The sequence below is a fragment of the Bombus huntii genome, chromosome 11 (assembly GCF_024542735.1).
Source record: "Bombus huntii isolate Logan2020A chromosome 11, iyBomHunt1.1, whole genome shotgun sequence".
Classification (NCBI taxonomy): domain Eukaryota; kingdom Metazoa; phylum Arthropoda; class Insecta; order Hymenoptera; family Apidae; genus Bombus; species Bombus huntii.
The window spans coordinates 11337462-11346039 of record NC_066248.1 but is presented as its reverse complement, the minus strand read 5'-3'; the positions used below and the strand labels follow the sequence as shown (position 1 = coordinate 11346039).

Below are 8578 nucleotides of genomic sequence, written 5' to 3'. Positions count from 1 at the left end.
GAAGGACGCCAGATATAACAGTACATTTCGTTTCTCAGTATATGATTGACGTTTCATTGCTGCTTTTTTTTCGAATGAGGCGTTCGTGTCAAAAATAATTCAAGATTTTTAGTTCTTCGCAAAGATGAAAGAATAACAACCAATAGTGTGTGCCTGAAGCGCATGTCCACGTGGAAATCGGAGGTCCGCAATCGTGAGTTTCCTTATCCGCGTCGTCATTCGTCACGGTACGTTGGACAGGAGTACGCTTAGCGCGCACTAGAGTGAGACGGACGGACAACCTGTTTACAATATAAGCGTATTCGTGTGTACACACACGTAGTATACGAATGTGTAGAGTTGTACATGCCTACTATGTAAAGAGGGAACCGTTTATACATATGTACATGGTTTTTGTGTGAACATAGAATCGCTTTTTGCCTTGTGCTCGGAAAAATATGTGAATTACACATATCGGCAGATATCAAGTCAGACGAGGATTGTGTGCCACTTTGTACTTCATACTTTCACTGATCGATCGCCCAGGGCGTGCAGTTCACCGGTCGAACTGAAGAGTGCATTCTCTTTACAGAGCATCTACTAACCTTTTGTCGTACTTAGCTTTTGGGAATACGCGGTAGCGTGAGTTGTTCATGCATTTGTAAACTCTATGATTCAGAAGAAATCGTAGTAGCATTTGTTTCTTCTCTTTTATGCGCCGTTTCTTTCATGATTATCGGAAATCGATTTCGATCAATTTCAAAACAGGTGGCGCGCGATTCGAATGGTCGAGCCATTTTATTGTTAAAATTTAAACTTTGTTGGTTTTATTTAAGCGATAATTTATAAGTAAAAAATTAATTATACGTTCTATAGATAATTTAGTTTTTATCTCTTTTTAAATATTTTTTCTATAACAAATATACGTATTAAGTAGACTGTTTTCGCTTCGTTCCATTCGTATGAGAACTTTTATGAGTTTGCATACCTTACGTGTTTGTACATACGCGACGATTTATCGATGCCACTGATTACGTATTACATAAGGTTTAGCAATAACACGTGACAATCATAGAGAAATAGTTTCCCGCGTTATTTGCCAAGCGATTCGGGTTAACCGATCTAAGTAGGACGGGCCTATGTCCCTGGCTTTTATCAATTAGGTTGCACTTGCGTGAGATATAAATGCGGCACGGGCTCGCAGGAAATAGGCCGCTGGGGGAGTTATAATACGACTCCGTGTCGCTGTAATCGCGATTTCGAATCTATGATGTATTTGACGCATATAAAATTACCGGTCTATGCAACGGGTCTCGTGTTTCCTCGTTAGATTGAGTTTTCAAGTGGTCGAGACACTTTCACGTTGCACCAGTACGATAAACTTTCGTGCAGAACCTTTTGCAGGGAAAAGGATACAATATTATCGAAACCCAATCATTTCTAATTGCATACTATGTTATATATTTACGGCAGTCTAAATATAGTGTAACCTATTAGCTTTGAATCAATATCTACACGAAAATGAAATACCGCAGTAAAGAATTTGGGCTTGAAGTTTGTCGAATAAATAGATATACGCAACAGAAATAATATATCATTTTAACTTTTATTACGTATATTTTACGATAGATTTTTAATAATTTGAGGAACGAATTTTACTTTTGCCACGATTCCTCTCGCATAAACAGATCGTACAAAACGGATCGATTTTGTCATAAACTCTGCTTCTTGTTTCGGTAAAGTGTGGTTTTCCGAGTTCCACGAGAAAAATATGTGGCTCGACGCTGCCTGAAGTGTCTGGATTAATCGGATTAATTTACATCAAACGGCGATCGATTGGGCGCGAGAAGGATGACCACCAGAAGAAAGAAGAAGTCGCAGGACGGGTTCCTGAAGAAGGTCTCGAGTCTATTCAACCTAGACACGGTGAGTCACATATAAAACGCGGTCTTATGAATTTCTCGTCAGCTACTTCCATTTTGGATGGTTATCTAAGTATGTATATATCATCAATTGTCGTCTGGGATCGACGCCCACCATCGTTTCGAACCTCGTATAAAAACGTTTTAACATAGTATTTTGAGAAAAAGATATCGGAAAATATCTTATTGATTCGAATTTTTGGCGTCTCTGTGTAAGCTAAAGATGTGAAGTCGAAGAAGGTTATGTAAGTGAAACTTTGAAAGGAAAAAAGTCATCGTATTATACGGTTATTCCTGCAATTAATACGTAATCGTAAAGAGGAATTTTCATATATGTGTGAATTTTAAGTTTGGTTTTAATATTGAAACATTAGCCTGCTGAAGTAATAAGCTCAGTTACATATTCAGTGATATCATGTGTTACAGTAATATCCCGGAGTAGTTATAGTTCTAGCACATAAAATTATACGCGTTGCGAGCGTAACAAATACGACATTAATCTTGAGTAAGAACTATTCGTGAGTGCTATATAGGTAATGCTGTGAAAAAAAAACTGACGCGACTCGAATTCATTTATTGCGGATAGATGGTAGACCGTGAAATTAAGTTGAATGTTTCCTTCAACAGTACACGTATATACATTTATGTGAGTGCATATATCTTCCGCTAAATGGTCATGTAAAAACTTCGACTAAATGATGTACCGATGAATTTACGCGACTATCACGTGGAATTGATTTGTATAAATCCATTCCAATCATCCAACCGACTTTCATTTATCTAATTAACTCTGAAAATTCCGATAACTTTTATATATTATTTAATATCTAATAATTTGCAAAATTTCATTATACCGAAAATCAAATTTTTCTATATTTTATATTTCTTCTATTTTATATTCTATATTATATTTACTCTATTCCGCTATTAATTTTTAAAGGGAATTACACTAGGCGATTCGTGTAATATCGCTTTCGTTCGATAGAGAGTATTGTTTCCTGAATACACGATCCTCTCGAAAATCGTATCTGCTCTTTTTATGGTAGGAAACGAACCGTCGTGTTTCCAAAAGGTAGAAAGTGAAAGGCGAGAAAGCAGGAGAAAAAAGGATGCTGGAGGATGAAGATGGGGATGGAAAAGGTTGTGATGTTAGAGAATTGTGAAGGAATTACCGTCGAAACCCGGTGGACCATTTTTCTCCTTGATTTCTCGAACGTTTTATACGATAAGGAAACGTGGAATAACTTCGGGAGATTCCAAGACTGTTTGTGGTAAAGAGAAGAGAAACCGTAGACCGTAAACAATGTAGTTGTACTGCTTCCTTTGCACTGAATGACTTTCAAGACACGGCGAGGCATATTTTCCTCTTTCCATGTTCCTCTATATCGGAAAATCTTTAGAAGAATCTTAAATTATATTTCAAACTGCACTTAACTTCGATACCTAACGAATCATAATATCAAATGAAGGCAAAGGTATCGATAAATTGATAAAGGCAATTTTACTGCGATTTCGTGGCATTTCATTACATATTTTCTGATTTTCCGTAAATTTTCTTAAGATTTATGATAGTGGTATGGAGTGTAGACGATCGATGAATCTCTTCTAAACCGACCATAAATTTTCCTTTCGAAGGCACGCAAGTTCGATTAAAATCCTGTATGGCCTGCGTTTGTTTTCTCTCACAAAATCAGCGGCGTGTTAGAAAGCTTTACCGGGCGTCGTAAGCACGCAGTTTACATTGGCAGCTGATTTCGACACGTTCGGGCAGCTTCGTCGGTCCTAAGTCAACCTGGACATTGTGGTTTGACGTAAGCTTTTCAAAGGTACACAGTTTGCGAACACCGAAACAATTTTAAGGTAGAATTCTAGGTAGAAGCTGTGTCTTAGTCAATATTTAGATCTTCGCGTTCGTTAAACAAGTAAACATCTGTTTTACGTAAATTCCTTGTTAATTCTCCGTTAGTAGATTTTTCTTTTAAAAATTTATCTTATATTTCAAATGATTCCAAAAACATACATTTGTATAAATAAAAAAAAGTAGAATCATAACAGAATATATCATAAAAATTTCCTATAACATTGATTATGTACACTCTATAGAAGTTCCTCGTTCCATTCCAGTTAATCTCAGAGAATTATCCCTTATAATCCGGAAAATTGGCTTCGCGATCCTTTCGAGCGATGTGCTTATACGATACAATATACTCGGAGGTCATTTAATTCGCTTATGTAGCTATACTCGATAATGTTTCCAAGGTCATTCCATTCTAGTTGACACGTTCACACGTATATAACTAAAGTATTGCGATAAACAAGTTTGTGATAATTGACGTGGATTAACAACCAATTGACAATTACAGTGACTCTATCTCGATCGGACATGTGTGTATGCATTTCCTCTTCTCGCTATGGTGTTGTGACGCGTCCTCTAAGCAATGCGTGAGAGTATGACGTTCTTATGTAAGATCATCCATGTGTTGCGTACGCGTCGATCATATCTTGCGTGCATCCCGTAATTGGATATCGGTACGACCTTCGAGCAAAATACGTGATAGTTCCAGACTTTACGTACGATACATCCTCGAAACAGCCTGCCAATCCTTTATAGATCAGTCGCGTAAACCTCCGATGCGTATCTAGTTTTTGAATCGACGAGGACACTTAACACAGTTCGCCACGTGTGTGGATTATGTACTTCGATACATCTCTTCGAACAGCTGTGTTTTTGCTGATGTAGCGCACGTCGTTTGAATACTTTTATAATTATAATTAGTGTCAGTAAGCAATTTAACGTTACGAGAAACAGTCGAATAAAAGTTTCTATTTTAATTCTGTTTTAATCTGTCGAAATTTGAATATATCACATAAAAAAATGGTCACGTATCTTGATTGAGATTAAATATACAGTGACTCACGAAATTAAGGACAATTGATAATAAAATAAGCGGAATTGCAGAAAAACAGTATCGCCTTCTTAGGTTGAGAACCGCTAACTTTGACGTTCCTCTTATTCTCATCAAACGCAGACCTATGTCGACCGACCTTCCGGAGGTGGTTGGAAATGGAGGTTCCTCCGCAAACCTCGGCTCGAGCTATGTGCACCGAATGTTGAATCGTATAACTTGCACACGTTGCTCCCATATCCTAAGAACTTCTTTCCATCCCCAGCTGAGGACCAAACGCCATTGAATGGAGTGTTTCACGGCAGGCTGCTAGCTCTATACGTTTCGTGCCAGACATCACGATCTTTCTCTTATTTCCTCTGTCGTCTCGCTTTCATCTACTGACCTTTCTGCTTTGTCTTTTATACCCTGTAGTCTGTAGCCTGGTGACCATTAGAGTAGACCTTCCTTTTATGGTGTACCTTGATTTACACAAATTCTTTCTCAGACCTTGGTACCGACCATTGGGTATTGGCCTCCGAACTTGTTCATCTCCGATATGAAGATTGCATGGAAAATGCTCGATGCATTCTTTTCCCTGATTTTCTAAATTTTATAGTTAAGTACTTGGTGACTAAAAAGGGATATTTAAGGGATATAAAAAGGGATATGATACTAAATTTTGAAGTTTTCTCTAGAAAACTCGAAAAATTTGAGTTATCGCGGTCTTCCTCTGTTATCTTTATATAAATACAATATTATAAATATAATATTTTTTGAGAAACCACTTTGATTCGAAGGAATCCTAATATATAGATTTTGTAGTTCAGTTGCTCGAGGAATGATATTATGATACGACTATCGTAAATGATGCTCTTAGTTCAAATCAACGATAATGTCTGATCGAAAGTGTATTTTCATGAATCGGTTTAAATTTTCAACGGGCCGTAGTTACAGTCGGCGAAGAGACGTTATGAATAATACATGCAACGACACCGTTATATCTTATTTTCTGATTGGTTCGCTGAGAGTTTCCGTAAACTGTTCCACTTGAATCTTAATGCTATTGTATATACTCTTCCTGACCTGCTCTAGCCTGTAACTTTCTATTTGTTACTTCGCTTGAAATAGCAAACTGTTATCGTTGTAATTTCATGGGTGAAGTATTCGTTTTGATGTTTTAACGTGGTAACTTGTACTACACCTTATCTTAATTACGGAGAATTACAATCGAATGTTCCTCGACTTTTACGATTATATCGATATTATGCGAGCAACTAAAATTTCTTTGTTTATTGAATTTATTATGGTACTGGAACAGAAAGTTGGGATCGAATTACATGGAATAGAAGCGCAGTACGGTTAGATTCCAGCGAGGTGCCGTTTACGATTACCGTGTTGCTTTTCACGTTGGACAACAACCGGCACTCGGTGGATCGTTAGCGTTCCTAGTTCGAAGTGACGGGACGATTCCCAGGGCCGTACATTTCCCAGGCATGCTTCGAGAGTAGCAGAGATAAAAGAAGGAAGGAAAAAGTCAGTTTGCACCAAGACAGAGTCTCTGAGGAAGAACGATCCAATTTATCGTGCGCCTAGAAACATTACGTCACTGTCTCCACGTTGCTCACGGAGATTCTTTGTTGAACTTAATTCTTACTAAGGTTCGAATCGCACTATCGAATTACAAACTTGTGGTATATCTCGCGTGTAACGCGGGGATTATGAATTACATTTGTTCGGTGACTGTAATAAATTTAATCGTATTTATCCCTTTTCTCTATGTGATATCGACATATCATACAAGGAAGCATTAGCCAATATTTTATATGATCGAAGTAAACCTGAAAGGTTTCGGAGCTGAAATCCAGTGAATCGTATGAAAGTGATGCTCGAACGAGTTTGACATGCCTTTCTTCTGATACCGATAAAAGTTATTTTTCTACTGTCGCGTAGACAAGTCAATGCGCGAATGCAAGGAGCTCTGAGGCCATGAATAATGACCTGGATGAGGGAAACAGCCACTAAGCCACCACGCTTGTTGGACTTTCCGTTTGGCATCGAAAGCTTCTCTCACTCTACCATCTTCCTAACCGTCCATTTCCAACCTCTAAGTTCTACCGTTAACATATTACCGACCCTGGTTTACGAGAGCCATTCTTTGGAGGAGGGTGAAAATATGTTGATCCTTCAACGAAAAAAGGATGAAGTTATATTTTTAAACCTTTGAAGCCTTAGTGCATTCATGAATTGTTGGTTAATATTTTATTTTATTTTATGTTATTTTAGAGAAAAATTATTGTGATGTTGAGATATGGAATGTTTCTGCAGATCCAAATACACAGTGATTTTAATAAACATAAGACTTAAAAGTTAGTCTGTTGTCATTCCTTCATGTTTCATAACGTTAAAATAACTAAAAGTTAGTTCTCGATCTATTATGGTTATTAGGTTACAAAGGATCAAGCACAAATGAACTTGCATAGAAGGTGATATATAATAAGGTTGGGCGATAGTATCCAATTTCTATCGATGTTATCAAAAATGATTTTTCAATTACGACGATTAATAATTTAGCAGCTTTTAGATTATTATTATATATTTACATTACATTTATTATAATAATAAATATACTTCGTATATATTTTCTGCAAGCTGAAGCTGCGTTAAAATTTTGATGATATTAATTCTTCATTTATAACTATGTTAAAATATTTTATAAACTTTTGTTTATGTCAAGAACAGTCATATAGTCACAGTATTTAAAAATTAAAGTGATCAGTGACCGCCTCTAAAATCCTTAAGAAATGAGGTCAAAGAACACATTTGTTTAGATAGATCTTTTCTGTACCTCCTCTGAGGTTTCGTAGGTGTGCATGGCAGGCATTCTCGTTAAATTAGATCGGCTGAGAAATGGAGAACAACCAGGTCGTGGAGTAGTAGTCGGAGGCCGAGAGAACGTACTCTGCCTGGATGAGCCAGCACCGGGGGTGGAACAGGGAGACACGGACAAGCGACAAATGGACGGCCGTTCGTATTCGCGGACGTATTTCACCGGACGGACACTGACCAGGCTGCTGGCTCGAAAGCCAATACCAGCCAGGCTTTGACCTTTTCTGACCGTCCTTCCGCATTCATTGTTCCGTAACCATCCACTTGTAACCGGCGACTTATCTCTCACGGACCTATTTGTCGGTCCGTGAGTCGTTTTCACCGGCTCTGTACCGGAATATTTGTCAGTGTTCGTCGTAACGATCCACTGGAATTCGTATATAACGATACTTTTTGAATCTCCCGTGGTGATAACGTGGATTAATGAACGTGCTGGTGAAAGAGGGTTCGGGATTATTCGAGAATCAAAGCCGATTTCGTTAATGTTCACACTTGTATGCTGGAAGCATTTGCAATTACGACACGTGTGGCATCATTCATTGCGATCGAAATGAAAAAAAGTGATCGGCTAAATGGCGCTCGCGGTAAATTAACGTGATTAAACCACGAGTATACAATTGACGCGAGAATACCTGGTGTTTCATTTCTCGTTCTCGCACGAATGTGTAAAACACACATTGAACAGATGGATGGAAATGTCTGCGTTTTGCTTATGAACATTCGTTTCTGCATTTTATTCGACGGAAAATTACTTACCATCGAAGATATTAATTAACCAATTAGTAATTAATTAATTAACCTGCCAATGATCGACTCCTGCCGCTTTGTTCCTGTTCTCTGAAAAACAATCGCGTGAATTTCTCTCTGTTCTGGACGCGATTCTTGTTTCGACGAAACATGGCA

General features: G+C 37.9%; 1 protein-coding gene across 26 annotated transcripts in view; it reads left to right on the top strand.

Moving 5' to 3' along the window:
* LOC126871101 (disks large 1 tumor suppressor protein) overlaps positions 1-8578 on the top strand; it is a 529262-nt gene that overhangs the window by 394405 nt on the left and 126279 nt on the right. The gene's annotated exons all lie outside the window — the stretch shown is intronic.